The sequence below is a fragment of the Eurosta solidaginis genome, chromosome 5 (assembly GCF_040869045.1).
Source record: "Eurosta solidaginis isolate ZX-2024a chromosome 5, ASM4086904v1, whole genome shotgun sequence".
NCBI classification, from domain to species: domain Eukaryota; kingdom Metazoa; phylum Arthropoda; class Insecta; order Diptera; family Tephritidae; genus Eurosta; species Eurosta solidaginis.
In genome coordinates this window covers 229715459-229731371 of record NC_090323.1, presented here as the reverse complement: position 1 = coordinate 229731371, position 15913 = coordinate 229715459, and the positions used below count along the sequence as shown (strand labels likewise).

Below are 15913 nucleotides of genomic sequence, written 5' to 3'. Positions count from 1 at the left end.
TTCAATATCATCATCATCATCGTCATCACCATCATTATCACTCTTGTCACAATCACTTGATTTAATTCATTCTTTTATGTTGGACGATTGCGAAGCCAGACAAAACTTAAGGAAATTGGAAAAGTAAAGACGGGCAATGCAAACAAACAAAATTCTTATTGAAGATTACAACAAAAGCAAGAATCAACATCTTTAGTTTGTCTAGAACGCCATCATATAATCCAAATAGCGAATGAAATGTCGATTAAAAGTTTTTAAAGTACATATGTTTGTGATTATTGATTGTAATTTGCGTCGTGGTCCTTTTAACTTTTCCCACAAATTGAAGGGACGGGACCTACTTGTTTTTATGCCGACTCCGAACGGCATCTGCAAAGCAGATGAGCTTTCACTGAGAGCTTTTCATGGCAGAAATAGGCTCGGAGTGCTTGCCAAACACTGCCGACCCCGCTCAGAAACATTTTCTTCTAATTGATAAAACTTGTTTCTAAAATTTTGATATTGCTTTGCCCGGGGAGCGAACCCAGGATCTTGGGTGTGGTAGGCGAGTAAGCTACCATCACACCATGGCGGCGCCCTAGTAACATTAGTATAACTTTAGAGAGTACTGAAATGCTCGGTTTCATTCGGTTTATACCAGTAATCTCGAGAAATGCCTCCCAATGCATTTTGTTATGTAATAACAATAACAATATTTTGTCACGGTTTATCTCCGAGTAGATTAAGGACAAGATTTTCTTCAAATTTGTGATGTGCTGCTTTTAATTTTTTCCTCACGACGGGATATATATGTTTCATACCGATACCGAACGGCATCTTCAATGCAGATAAGCTTTCCTCAGAGAGGGTGCAATTCACTGCAAATATGCAACTCTGCTTAGAACAACTTTTTGAGGGTTTTTTAAGGGGCTTTTAGCGAGACTAGGATCAAGGGACTTCGAAGTGTTTGGTGAGTCTGTTACCTCAATGATCTTAAATATATTCCGTGTATATATATGTCACTTGAGTTGATGCTGAATGAGGACAAAACGAAGTACCTGCTGTCATCGAGCAAAGAATCAGCGCATTTGCGCCTGGTAATCCGCTACTGCGGGAAGCCATAATTGCGAAATAGTAAAGGACGTAGTTTATTTAGAAACCAGCACTAACACGAACCTGAAATCCAGTGAACAACCACTCCTGCCAATAAACGCTACTTTGGACTAGGTAGGCAATTGAAGATAAAGTCTTCTCTCGGCAAACGAAAATCATGCTCTTCAAATCACTTATCGTACCCGTCCTGCTATATGGTGCAGAAGCATGGACCATGACAACATCAAATGAAGCGGCTCTGGGAGTGCGCGTGAGAAAAGTTCTTCGAAAGATTTACGGACCTATAGGCGTTGGCGATGTCGAATACCGAGGAAGATTTAATGATGAGCTGCACGAACTGCAGACATCAACCATAGTCCAACGAATCAAAATGCAGTGTCTAGGCTGCCTAGGCCATGTTATGCGAATGAAAGATGACGATCCGGCTAAGAAAGTATTTTAACGGAACACATTATGCTTTGAATAAATTATTTTTGAATTGGCATTTCATGACATTTTTAAAAATATATTAGCTTCTGGATTTGAGCCCACAACAACGTCAAAAATTAAACGAACGAAGAGCTATGTAAAAAACGTTGGTAAATTTGGCCAAATAATCCCAATTTTACTTATAAAAAGTTACTGAAACTCATCCTATGACACTGCCCGAAGCTTCAAGGAAGGTGGATTAGTGAAGGACAAGCTAAGAAGTGACCGCCCGAAGGGATTAGCAGACGCCCAGTTGGAAAAAAATGTTCTAACCTCAATTAGGAAAAACTTATTCATATCAATGAATATATACAAATATTTGGCTTATATGGCATGATTAAAGTGAGGTGTACAGCAAATACAGAGCTCAAAAAGCAATTTCAGAGCTCAAAAATAAAAGAAGGCACCTGTAGGGTATGGCTGTGGAAGTGTGATGTGTTTGGGCCTACTTGGCTGCCTCTGGAGTTGGAAAAATAACTTTCTTTGATGGTACAATGGACAAAAATTTTTATTTAACCTTACGAGAAGACAATTTGTTGCAAATTGTCCCTAATTTAGGTGTACGTGATCATTTTCTTTATAACTAAGGCAAATGCCCTTAACACATATCCAGTCTTGTGCCGGGATTGTGCAGGCATGGGTTGTTGTTGTTGTTGTAGCAATGCTTCGCCCCACCTAACAGCCGTGACCGATCACAAATTGTCATCAATATCCTCTAATGGGAGTCCAAGGAAACTTGCTGTTTCAACAGGGGTGGACCATAAGGAAAGGGGTGTTAGAGGCATTGGTTCCACATTACAATTAAAGAGATGGTTGGTGTCATGTGGGGACACAATGCAAGCGGGGCATACATTTTGTATGTCGGGGTTGATTCTGGATAGGTAAGAGTTTATCCTGTTACAGTATCCAGAATGAAGTTGAGCAAGAGTGACACGCGTTTCCCTGGGGAGTATGCGTTCCTCTTCCGCGAGTTTAAGATACTTTTCTTTGAGTACTGGATTCACCGGGCAATTCCCGGCATAAAGGTCCGACGCCTGTTTATGGAGTTCACCAAGGACCTGCTTGTGTTTTTTCGCTTCATACGGCTGGGTTCTCAGGTGCCGTATTTCCTCAAAATGCTTACGGAGATGACTCCTTAAGCCCCTAGGCGGTGCTGGTTCATCAATCAGATGTCTGTTGGAATGCTCAGGTTTCTGGGTATTCAACAGGAACTGTTTGGTCAGCATCTCATTTCTCTCCCTGATGGGGAGTAGTCTCGCCTCATTATGCAGATGGTGTTCTGGGGACATAAAAAGACAGCCCGTGGCAATTCTGAGAGCAGTATTTTGGCAGGCCTGTAGCTTCTTCCAGTGGGTAATTTTTAGGCTTGGCGACCATATAGGGGACGCGTAGCATGCAATCGGCTGGCTAATTGCTTTGTATGTAGTCATGAGCGTTTCTTTATCTTTCCCCAGGTACTGCCAGCTAGGGATTTGAGGATTTTGTTACGGCTCTGAATTCTCGGAACAATTGCGGCTGCGTGCTCACCAAAATGTAGATCCTGATCAAACGTCACACCAAAGATTTTGGGGTGTAGGACAGTCGGTAGCGTAGTGCCATCGACGTGGATGTTCAAAATGGTCGACATTTTGGACGTCCATGCAGGCATGGGTAATATGGAACTATCCACACCTCATGAATTCACTTCCACAATGTCTCCCTTAAATGTCATTGAAAATTTGTGGTCAATTTTGGAATCGGCTACACGGCAAAGGTAGATTAGTAAGATTAGCGATTTAAAAATTACTCTTGTCGAAGAAAGGCGTAAGGTACCACCCGAAACCGCTCAAAATTAATTGCATCTATGAAAAATTATCTTGAAGATGTTATATAACAAAAAGGTGGTCATACGAGGTACTAAACTAAATAAAAATTAGTTTTTTTCTAAGGCATGGCGCAGTGCAGGAAATAAGCTGTGACCTTAGTTTTTGAGATAATTTTGGTTTTTATTAAATAATTAGCACAAACGTGTAAATACGTGAAAATTAAGTATTTGTTCGAATAGAAGCATATTTTTATTATAATTGTGCATTTGAAATTTTTTGGCACCGTCACTAGTTTCCTTTCTATATAGCTCAACAGTTTTGTTCTATAGCTGCACGAAATAAGCTGTGAGCCACTGTAGCTAAAACCACACATGTGCAAGTCTCACGATTCAAGCAAAAAAATGGTATTAAAATAAATAAATGTAAGGCACGATAAACTCCGAAAATATTTTAGGCCGAGCTTCTCGTCCAAATTGCGTCGTGCTTTTTTTTTTAATATTTACTACAAATTGGCGGGAAGGAACCTACTTGTTTTATGCCTACTCCGAACGGCATCTGCAAGACAGATGAGTTTTCACTGAGAAGCTTTTCATGGCAGTAATACACTCGGGTGCTTGCCAAACACTGCCGAGGGGCGACCCCGCTTACAAAAATTTTCTTCTAATTGAAAAAACTTTTCTAAAATTTTGATGTTGCTATGGCCGGGGCGTGTTTTCGGTGTGGTAGGCGGAACACGCTACCATCATACCGCAGCGGCCGCCATTTTAATTCTGGCTAGATAGCAAGACAAAATTCCAGTTGTTGCTCGCGCAAAGGGAGCAGGAACAATCCCCCCCCAGCCCTCCTTTCCGGCAAAAGCATTCGTGTGAGACAATATAATAAGCTCCTGGCCCCTCACACGCTAAGCACCGTATGTCAGTACAGAACTTAGAGGACTGCCTTTGTCGACGTCACTTTCCAACTTGCTGTGGGTGTAGCTACGAAGACTTCCTGACGGATGATTTTGTCGCGCCATGCTACCGAGCAACATATCTTACAAGAGACTAATCGGATCACCCGAGAAACACATTAGAACACCTAGAACAGGGAATGACTATTCCACCAGATATGCCGTCTTCGAAATCATAATCTGAGTGGATATCATTGCGTAACACACATGTCAGAATTGTATTATTCACGGCGACTCTAATTTCAAGTATGCAAGGGCGTTGCACTGTTTTATGCTTAAAATGAATGTAGTCCTGGATAAAAACTTCAGTTTTCCAGCTAATCCGACTGTCCACAACGTCAAGGTAGCAGCACATCCGGTCACGTGCTTGATTGTCCTACCCCTCGGGGGTAGTCAGAACTGTTGCAAAATTTAGGTGATGCTTTCACTTTTAGGTAGTCTATAATCATTACAAGGGACAAGTTGAAAGTGGGGTTGCCAACTTTAAGAAATGCAAGCACCTGAAATTTTGGTTTAACTATGTATAAGACCAAACTACCCTTCTCATATGTATATCTCGAAAATCAGTATGAGGTAGAGGGGGTATATAGACTATTAATGCTTAGCATTACGGGAGCCAGGAAAACAACCCGGATAGCTGCACTGTATGCCATTCAACACATTTCACCAGTAGATCTATCGGCGAAGAACCGAACGTTAACCACTGCAACTCGAGGCAACTTGTACGCAAACCATATGTTCGGCCTGAGTGCGTCTGGAACCGGCAGTGGGTAGGCGCACACGGGTCGATCTCGGGTTGATAGTGCTCTCGAAAGAAAGTAAAAGAACAAAACGCAAAGAGGATTTCCTCGTTATAATAGTGTTTTAATTAGAGTGAAGGAAAATATATACAAGGATACAATATTACCTTTGAGTGTAAAACTGATGACGGTGATACTCGGCGATGTGTGCTGGTTGGCGGTCGATCGAAAAAAGAGGCCGGTTATCCCGTTGAGGACAACCGCTAAGCCGCCAAAAGGTCCTCTGGTATTAAGGAGGGGAAAAACCACACACACAATTACCCTTACGTATGCGTGCATGGGTGCTGACAACCTGCACACACACATGCATGTGTACGCAACGCATGCATGTGCATGCATGCACACAAGTGCGGCGTGAGTGTGGGTGGCTGGAAATATTATTAAAACATTAGGGAGGGGCGCCGTCAATCAAGTGAAAGTTAGGCATTTGGCCTAAACATGCCGCCCCCCTTGCGGTACGCAACGTCACAGTCCGCCAAGGATCACCGACCGTGAAGAAGAGAAGAAAAAAAGTAAAAACTTATAACTAATTATATCTAACTTAACATAAACGCCGGTCAGTCCGCCGGCTTGGCGGCACGCAAGATGGTTTGCGCAATGGGTGAGCTTGGTTGCTGATGCCTCTGTCATTCGGCACTTTTCCCGTTATGATTCAAGGCCTAAGCCAGGCTTGCCTAGAGCTAGGGATAGCGAAAAGAAGTAAGAAGATATACGTGTTCATATTTCTTGCCGTTTATTACAAATTCATTGGAAATTCTATGCTTGTGAATTTTGTATGAAGAAAATTTAATAAAAAATAGCTTATTGTAATGATACAAGATTTTAAACGCATACCTGCATTGTGAATTCATACAAGTGGCGAAGGTTTGATAGAAATGTTCACAATAGTAAACAGCTTCGAGCACCTGTTCAATCGTTGTTCGATTACCTAAATCATTAGCTCACCAGTGGTATATTGCTTTATTTACATATTTTAAAATGCCTGCGTAGCTGGTGGCTTGAATTTAATCTATAAACTTGATTTTAGAAATGAATATTAATATGTAGTCTGATTTTCGGTAGACAAATTTAAAAGAAAGCTGATTTGAAACAAATGTACAATTCATGGCACTTCAATTTAATAACGGCGAGCAAAAGAAAAACAAACCTTTATTCCCTTATCTGGCCATTCGCGACTGCCGTTCTCCCTGTCAGCTATTATTTGACACGTAGGTATGGCAATGGAGGAATCGAACGATTTTTCGCTGGTACGAATTCACAATGCAAGTCTGTGTACACCAAAATTCAATAAAAATAACAAAGTATAAAAAATTCATTTGTTTCGGTCGTTACCGAATATTTTGATGTTAGGCCTTGGTTGTGCCCGAGAGTACCCATCCGAAGATGGTACTCTGAGCCAGCAAAGGGCCAAACGTGGTGGGCAGAATCCCTGGTAATATTATTTCCGCATATACATCTGTTCCTAGGATGAGGCGGATCGGCGCGGATGCATGGAACTGCGGATCCGCCAGACGGAGATGTGCGTACGGGGCTGCGATGGCACTGTCGATGCTGGTTATGGGTGTCATGCGCCGAAAATTTGATACGACCGCAGCATGGGTCGCAATTCTTTTGTTTTGTCCGTGTCTTCCTCGGATACGCAGCAGACATCCTGCTTGCCCGCCAATATTGCTGGTAGGAAGTTGGAGCTCCTGGGCGAGCTCATCCGCAATCATTGTGGTGGGGGAGCATCCATCGATTAAGGCGCGGACGAGGTGTAGCCGCCCCCCTGCTTCTATTTTCACGACCGCGGTGGGGGTGATCGCTACCGTCGGTATCATGGTGGCGGTGGCAGCTGAATGCGGGGCTAGGAGCCCTGCCCGGAAGGCGGACACTGTGGTGAGTTGTAACGATCCGGATCCGTTGCGGCGGTCCTGCGGCTGATGATGGGGGTGAAGTCGTTGTTGCAGGCGAAGAGGCCTTGTCTCCGCTCTGCGGTCGCGCGAAGATCGTCTCCGTTGGGGGTTCCTGGGTTGCCGGCGAAGAGACCGGGTCTCCGCTCGGCCGTTATATGTTTGGCGCTGTGCTGTCGCTGTCCCTTGTTGGAGCCGCTTCATCTCATGCTGCAATCGAGGTCGAAATGACTTGGCTGTTGGTGGTATGGTCGGGCGAAGAGACCGCGTCTCCGCTCCGGTCCGGCTGGCATCGTGGTTTCGGGGTGGACGAAGAGGTCCAGTCTCCGTTCCAACGTCCGACGCATATAAAGAGATCGAGTCGTCTATCCGCTCTCGGGGTGAATCTAGCTCCTCTTCCACTTGGACGCTCCATGGCTTGGAGCGGGCTTCTCGGAGTAGCTGCTCCTCCTCGTCGATCGAGGCGATGTGTAGCATCGTGTGGTGCTTCTCGCCGCACCGTTTGCATCGCCCTTGGCTTGGGCACGCGTTAGAGCGGTGATCAGGGGCCAGACAATTTCCGCAGTAGCTTCCGCGTATCGCCACATAGAGGCGCTCTTCTGGCTTTTTTGCCCGAAAGATGGGGCATAAGCGGATAGGGTGTCGCCCAAGACACACTCGGCATTCAGATGAATAACGCACTGCGTGCGCGGCGGCATTCCGTTTCAAGGCGACAAAACGACCCATTTTCTGAAAGGAATGCAATGGGTTTGAGTAGGTCGGGTCCTTGTCGGAGTGCAGGGGCGAGTGGTCCCTAATTGTATTGTTGAGATTTGGGAAATTTTAGTAGCGCGCGCATAAGGGGAAACATCTGTCGCTGCATAAAAAAAATATTCATATGTGGCGCGCATTATGTGCATGGCCTCCTTCCCCGCACGTTATGTGCCTGGGTCTTTAGTGCCTTATTTTGTTTATTTTGTGTCACCCGGTAGCGTTTTAGTTAGCCACGGGCACACTAATGCTGCAGAAAAATTAGCATTTACGATTTTCGGTTCGCACATTCTGGTACCGAACCGGGTAGAAAGTGTATAGCGTGGGTTCTTTTGATTCGCTGTTATTTGTGTTGTTGGTGCTAAAACTCAACAACTTCCCTGCCCGCCCCACAAAAATGTTTGGACAGCAAATTGTATGCGATGTAAAGAAAAAATAAAAAATCTTCGTTTTGGACGAAGGGAAAAATTTGTAGAATGAATCATTTTTTTTTTTTTTTGTATTGCCCTTCACTTATTTCTTCAACTTTTCCCCAAGTACGCTTGTAGTCATGTTTTATTGATGGCCTTTATCAAAAGGCGTGGTTCCCGAAGGGTATTTGGCTCCGTTACCGGTTTCTCAGACTCGGGTTTGTGGGTACCCGTTTGCATCTTTTTATGCATCCCTAATATAATGCACATTTAAACTCGGCATGTATATGTACATACGTTGGTATAAGTATATGGACCGTCAGTGCACGGACTTTACCGCATTGGTAGGTTTACTAGCTTTTCTGGCCCATTTTCATTTTCTACTACTACTACCATCGAGGCCCAAAATCTACCAATATTTCAGTATTTTCGCACTGTAAACGTATACTGTGATAATTTTAAAGAGTTGAATTGCCGAGCCCACCCGACTAACATTAGGAGGCGATACTGACCAAATCAGTCAATTTTGAAAATTTTCTGAAGAACTTAAACCAGAAAAAAAATTTTTGAGTAGAGAAATATAGTAACTGAGTACGCGAATATTTTCTGCGCTATTTTTTCCGTTTTTTTTTTTTTTTTTAATTTGTACGAAAATAAAGGGTTCTACGTAAACGATTTCCTTTCGAGATCGGTTATTTTGTGGCAGTACTTTTGGTACCTTGGAATATTGTTGTTGTGATTAGACGTTTTGGTACATGTTTGTCGGTATTTCACACGCACGATACAGGAAAAAAGTGAGTGTCGTATAGGCATAAGCAATGTACATAGATCTATACAAATGTACATGTAATTTTGTCTTGTTTACGAGTTTTAAAGTGTCATCTTCTGAAATGCGCGTTATTTGTTTTACAATAACTTATTAAGTGTTTGGGACAAATAAGAACTATAGCGGTTGTTTTCTTGGTAAAAAAATCTACCAACTACTACTATTTTAATTTTTTTGTCTACCAACATTTTCCTCTTAAAAAGTCCGCGTACTGGTAGATATTTGCTGGCAACAAAGACAAAAAAAAATTGCGAACATTCATACACGCCCGTGTATAGAATGTAAATTTCTCAGAATTGAAACAAACGGGACTAATCGAAAGATTTTTTCCGTTGTTTCATTCTTTTTACTACGGCGCGTGGCCGTAGTACAATCATTCGCAATTTTCTTTAGCGGTCAAAAACCAATTTATGACTCGTTGTGCGTAAATTAAACCTGGTTATAAGGTCTGGAAAAAACGTGGAATAATAGCTCTCTTATAGTATTTTATATCGTCGATACTGATTCAAGTACTCAACGCTGAAAAACTTCCTTTCATTGCGGCATCAATAACAGAAGACAGTGAAAAATGTCTGTGATTGGAATCGATTTCGGCAATGAGTCTTGCTAGGTAGCTGCAGCAAAAACTGGAGGAAACCAAACACTAGCAAATGACTATATTTTGCGTGCAACACCAACATGTCTTTTTTTGCAAGGGCACTCTTCCGAAGTGTTCCAACAATGTGTCGGCGCGTGAGCAGATGAGTGTGGGGAGACTTTTCCATCAAAGTGCACAGCTATTAGCTGTGAAAGTTCAACACCCTGCGCCAGACTTCAAGGGCTTGGCGGTTGTTGGCAATGACTTTCAAGAAATCAAACTCGCCGACTTTCGCGGAAAATATTTAGCACTATTCTTCTATCCTCTCGACTTGTAAGTGCGCTGTTTCAACACTTGATTTCATTTATTATCACGATGTAAATAAATAAGCAATGGGTGAAATCTCTGATAGGTGTATGTATGTAACCCAGCTGCTTATCGGCCTTTAGAAAATTGGTATAAAAATCGACTATGTAGCGTAATAATGGGCGCATATTTTTATATCCATATCTAATTAAGTTATTGTAAAAAAAAATCAGGCCCAATATGTAAATATAAAATGTGATAAAGTGGTTTCAAACGTTTACTGGGACGCAAATTCAATGATCCACACGTACAACGTGAACTTGTTAGCATTCCAACGAAGGTAGAGCAACGCCCAGATGGTGGCATAGGCTTCAAAGTAGACTACTTGGATCAGGAGCAACATTTTCCCCTGAACAGGTGACTGCTATGCTATTCACCAAACTTAAGGAAACATCGACTTCTGCTCTGCAAGCTCAGGTGAAGGACTGTGTAATCGCGTGTCCAGCATATTTTACAAACTCTGAACGTAACTCATTGTTGGACGCTGCTCAAACTGCTGGACTGAATGTTTTGCGCCTTATGAATGAACCTACGGCAACGGCACTATCATATGGTTTCTACAAGCAGGACTTACCAGATGAGAATAAAGCCGCGTAACGTAGTTTTCGTTGATTGTGGCCATTCGTCTTTACAAGTCAGCGTGTGTTCTTTTACCAAGGGTAAATTGAAGATGATTGCAAGTGCTTGGGATCAGATTGGAGGTCGCGGCTTTGACAGTGTTTTAGGGGAATATTGCGCTAAAGAATTCTATGACCGCTACAAGCTGAACGCTAAAACTAATCCTCGTGCTTATTTGCGTTTGCTGACGGAAATAGAAAAGCTGAAAAAACAGATGTCAGCAAATAGTACTAAACTGCCAATAAATATAGAATGTTTTATGGATGGCGTTGATGTTTCTTCATCACTGCAACGCACACAAATGGAAGAGTTGTGTGCGCACTTGTTTAAACGAGTAGAGATGACATTCATAAAGTTGTTGCAGGATTCCAAACTGTCGCTGGATGACATACACTCCGTAGAAGTTGTTGGTGGAACTACCCGTATTCCGGCGATAAAACAGCTTATTGAGCAGGTGTTCGGTAAACCGGCTAGTACCACTTTGAATCAAGATGAATCAGTATCACGTGGTGCAGCACTGCAATGTGCAATAATATCACCGGCAGTACGTGTTCGCAAGTTTGGGGTAACCGATATTCAAAATTATGCCGTCAAAGTAACTTGGGATGGTGAGGGGTCTCAAAGTGGGGGTGAAATTGAAGTATTCCCTGCGACGACGCAATGACAGTGTGCAGGCCTTTGCTGCTGATGGACGTGTCTTACACAGATTTGGGGGGAAGGGAACTGCTGATGGTGAACTCCCGATTTGGTGGCGCTGCGTGCTAAGTATAGAGTACGTTGGTTTTTGGGGTGAAAGCATATCTGTTGGTGGCACACCGGGAAAAACGGGCTACGGTTGATCTCATTATGGTGAGCATGGAATATTCTTTAGCTACTATTGCTTAACCTATATAAAACCCTTTGACTTTAGTGTTGTTCCTGACTGCTAGACTATCATGCACCCAATGCTTTCGTTGTCCAATGTGGCGCTGCTGTGATCGTAGGGCATTCACTCCATGGAGCAAGTCGCACTCCGGTGGCTTTGGCGGTTGCATTGGATTTGGGATACGTATTTGGTAAGTGGTTTTACATTTCATATTCAGCCCAATTCTGAACAAAAAACCGTGCGACCTTTTCTTTCGCCCATTCCTCGTATTCTAAATAAAAATTCCTCGTGAGTTTTTTTTCCACTTCTCTCTTTCCTCCTATTCTGAACAATGTTCGAAAAGGCGGAGACCGGTTGTGGGAGAAAAGTAGGTATTATTAATGTGAGGGAGATTTCGTTGCCATTTCATAGTTTGTTTTTCTTCTCACTTGTTAAATTAAAGGGAATGCATCCAAATAGTTAAAGGAAATTGGTTCTTTTAAGAAAGAACACTTATTTGTACAAATTTGTGCTAAAATATGTATGTACATTCTACCACAATATTCTCTATTTTAAGTAGAAAAGTATATCATAAGCATCGTAAGAGCTCTTGGTGTATTTGATGCAACCATCCAGAAATTCCGCAGGGATTTTTAAGAAGGCTTAAATAGATTTCGGCATATGGCGAAAGGAGAATTCAACTCGACTTAAAATAAATAAATAAATGTAAGGCGCGATAACCTCCGAAGAGATCTAAGGCCGAGCTTCTCTTCCAATTTGCGTCGTGCTCCTCTTGATTTTTCCCTACAAATTGGCCGGACGGGACCTACATGTTTTATGCCGACTCCGAACGGCATCTGCAAGGCAGATGAGTTTTCACTGAGAGCTTTTCATGGCAGAAATACAATCGGAGCGCTTGCCAGACACTGCCGAGGGGCGACCCCGCTTAGAAAAATTTTCTTCTAATTGAAAAATCTTATTTCTAAAATTTTGATGTTGCTTTGCCCGGGAGTTGAACCCAGGGCATACGGTGTGATAGGCGGAGCACGCTACCATCACACCACGGTGGCCGCCAACCAACTCAACTCGACTTGGCCCTGGAAAATTGCTTTGCTGGACGAAAGCATGCAACCCCCTGCTGCCTCCTTCTTATGCTCCTCTGTTGATGTTGCTGTGGCACAAATTCATTACTCATTTCAGTGAATAACACATGAAATGCAATACTGTGCATTGTTTATACTTTATTTCTTAGTTTCAACCAAATTCGCAAAAATAATTAAACTTTTCAATTTTTTTTTTTTTTTTTTTTTTTTTTAAAGAAATAAGAAATGCGCAACGAAATTTCAATTCACAAACCAGCTGACGTTGAAAATTCGAAATTCCTATTCCCCAATTATTCTTCTCCCTAGGAGAAAAGAATTGGAGGAATTTTTCCGCGAGAATAATTAGAATTTGTCTGATTCTATCTCTTCTTTCGCATATTTAACAGCTTAAACATGCTCGGGTGTTTTTTAAACACCTACTTTTATGGATTTATGGGTTTTACTATTTTTCTGTGCGTTGTTATTGTTCAAGGCGGTTGCGCAATTTACACCATTGTGACGTTGCTCAATTATGTTGTGTGGCGATGATATGTAAAGATTATCTCTGTGTTCACGACGCATTTTAAGCGTGACCAGGCGGCGTAAGCCAACAGATTTAAGTGGGCAGCGAACATATGTATGTATGGATGGACTTAATTAGAATTTCTAACCATATAAGGAATTTAACTCTGCTAATATCTGGGGCAGATGATTTTTCTCATCAGTGGTAGGCTTGCGATGTGCCTCGTTGCGCGGCAACGAGTGCAGCTGTGTTCTGTGGCAGATCGGTTCGCCCTTCTGCGGTAGGCTTTTCTGTTGTCCTCGCTCGAGGTGAGCGAGTGAATTGGGGTTTGATTTTGAAAATTAACAATAAGTGTTTGGTGACAGATGGAGATCTGCATTAGGGTGGTTGATTGGCCTTGTTTCGGTGAACGAGCGCTGGGTTTTGAAATTTTAAAAATTTAAAAGGATTATAGGCCGAGTGCCCTTGTTTTCTGTGGCAGACCGAGGGTCTGCGTAAAGGCTTCTCTGGTATACTCGTTATGGAATAACGAGTGAGTGGGATGGTTTGGGATATTTCGAAAGTAGGGAGGAACGGAGGGATTGTTAGGAGGAGCTCTTGGTCCTCTCGCAATCTATCTCCTCCGTGGGAAGAAGGATCAGTTTGACCAAAGGTCGTCGGACTTGACCCTTCTCGGTAAAGAGGTCGACCACACGTACTCGGTTATCTTCACCGGGGTGTACGTTGACGACTCTACCGAGCCTCCACTCGTTGGGAGATAAGTTGTCCTCTTTGAGGACAGCGAGATCTCCCACTTTTATATTTTCTTTGGGATGCTTCCACTTCACTCGTTTTTGAAGTTCGGATAGATATTCCACCTTCCATCGTTGGCAGAAAGTGTGATGGAGGGCTTTGAGTTTCTGCCATCGATTGATCATCGAGGCAGAGCTCTCACTGGCATCTGGTTCGGGTGGAGCCAGCAGGTGGCTGCCGGTTAGGAAATGTCCTGGGGTTAGTGGCTCCAAGTCCGTTGGGTCATTGGACGCCGGGCTGAGAGGCCGTGAATTTAGACATGCCTCGATCCGGCACAAAAGGGTTTGGAACTCCTCCATGGTATATTTATGGAGAGACGCGACCTTTTTGAAGTGGCTTTTGAAGCTCTTCACTCCCGCTTCCCACAGGCCGCCCATATGTGGAGCGCCGGCGGGAATAAAATGCCAAGTTAGTGCTTGGTGGCAATACCTGGAGACTGTTTTGTCTCGGCTTTCTGCTAGGAAGGCTTTGAATTCCGATCGTAGAGATCTGGAAGCTCCGACAAAGTTCGTACCATTGTCGGAGTAGATGTTTTTCGGACATCCTCTTCTAGCGATAAAACGCGAAAAGGCTGCGAGGAAGCATGGGGTGCTCAGGTCACTAGTGGCTTCTAGGTGGATGGCCTTAGTGGAGAAACAGACAAAGAGGCATACGTAGCCTTTTGACAGTCGACATCCCCTACCGCGGTAGCTTTTGATGTCGAAAGGCCCCGCAAAGTCTACCCCGGTATTGGTGAACGCGCGGGTAAAAGTAGTCCGTTCGCAGGGAAGGGTACCCATAAGTTAGGACTGCCCCTGCTTTCGGTGAATAATGCAGGTTTTGCAATTGTGGATGATGGCTCTGATCATGGTCTTGACATTCGGTATCCAATATTGGGTTCGGATGAGACGGAGCATGAGCTGGTTCTCGCCATGAAGGGAATCATGATGAAACATCATGACTGTAAGGCGAGACAGCCTACAATTGTAAGGCAAGATGACCGGATGCCGCTCGTTGTATGAGATGTCTTTTGAAGCCCCTAGGCGCCCTCCTGTTCTGATAATATCATCTTTGTCGATGTATGGGTTGAGTGAAAGGATTTCACTCTTCCGATCAATAGGTTCCCTATTTTTTAATTTTAAATATTCTGTACCGTAAAATTGTTTCTGGCAGACTCGTATTAATGCTTGAGTCGTTGCCTTAATCTCATCGGCTGAGATTATGCACGACTTTTCTTGGAACACTGCTTTAGTTTTAGGATGCGTTCTTTTATAGAATCTCCTAACATAGGATAGAACCTTCAAAGCCCTGGGTAAATGTGAAAAACGGTCGAGAATATCTCCCTGATCTACCCTTGTCGTGGCATATGTTTGTGCCCTCTTCTCCTCAACGGACGTTTTGTATTCGGTCTCTTGTGCTGGCCAGTGGGAATTGTCTTCTTGCAGCCAAGAAGGTCCCTGCCACCACAACGAATTGTTGACCAACTCTGATGCAAATAGTCCTCTGCTTCCTAGATCCGCTGGATTAGATTCCGAGTCCACGTGAAGCCAGTCCTTTCTACCGACCATATCGATGATCTTAGTGATTCGGTGTGCGACGAAGGTTGACCAGGAACAGGGCGGCTTTCTTATCCAAGCGAGTACGATGGTTGAATCCGTCCAGAGGTGAACTTTTGCTGGCCCCAAATGAATGTTTCTGAATATTGATTCCATGCTCTCTGCAAGCAGCACGGCGCCGCATAGTTCTAAACGTGGTAGCGAGATGGTTTTCACTGGAGCTACTCTGGTTTTCGCTAAAAGTAAAAGTATGAAAACCTGATCGTTTCTTTTCACGCGCATGTATATCGCTGCCGCATATGCTTTCTCGGAGGCGTCACAGAAGCCGTGGATTTCTATGTCGTCTTCCGGTGAAAAATTTACCCACCGCGGTATCCTAATGTTATCTATTTCGCTATAGTGTTGGTTGAAATTTTCCCACCGTTCTAAGGTAGTTGGGGAGACAGGTTCATCCCACCCGGTGCCCTCTAACCAGATGTTCTGCATTAGTATTTTTGCTACTATGACCATTGGTGCAAGCCAGCCTAAAGGGTCGAAAAGTTTGGCTATAGCGGATAGGATTGCGCGTTTGGTGATGTTCTCGC

General features: G+C 43.4%; 1 pseudogene; it reads left to right on the top strand.

The window, feature by feature from the left end:
• LOC137254382 (heat shock 70 kDa protein 4L pseudogene) overlaps positions 1-11663 on the top strand; it is a 41395-nt pseudogene extending 29732 nt beyond the window's left edge.
• The last annotated feature ends 4250 nt before the right edge of the window (positions 11664-15913 follow it).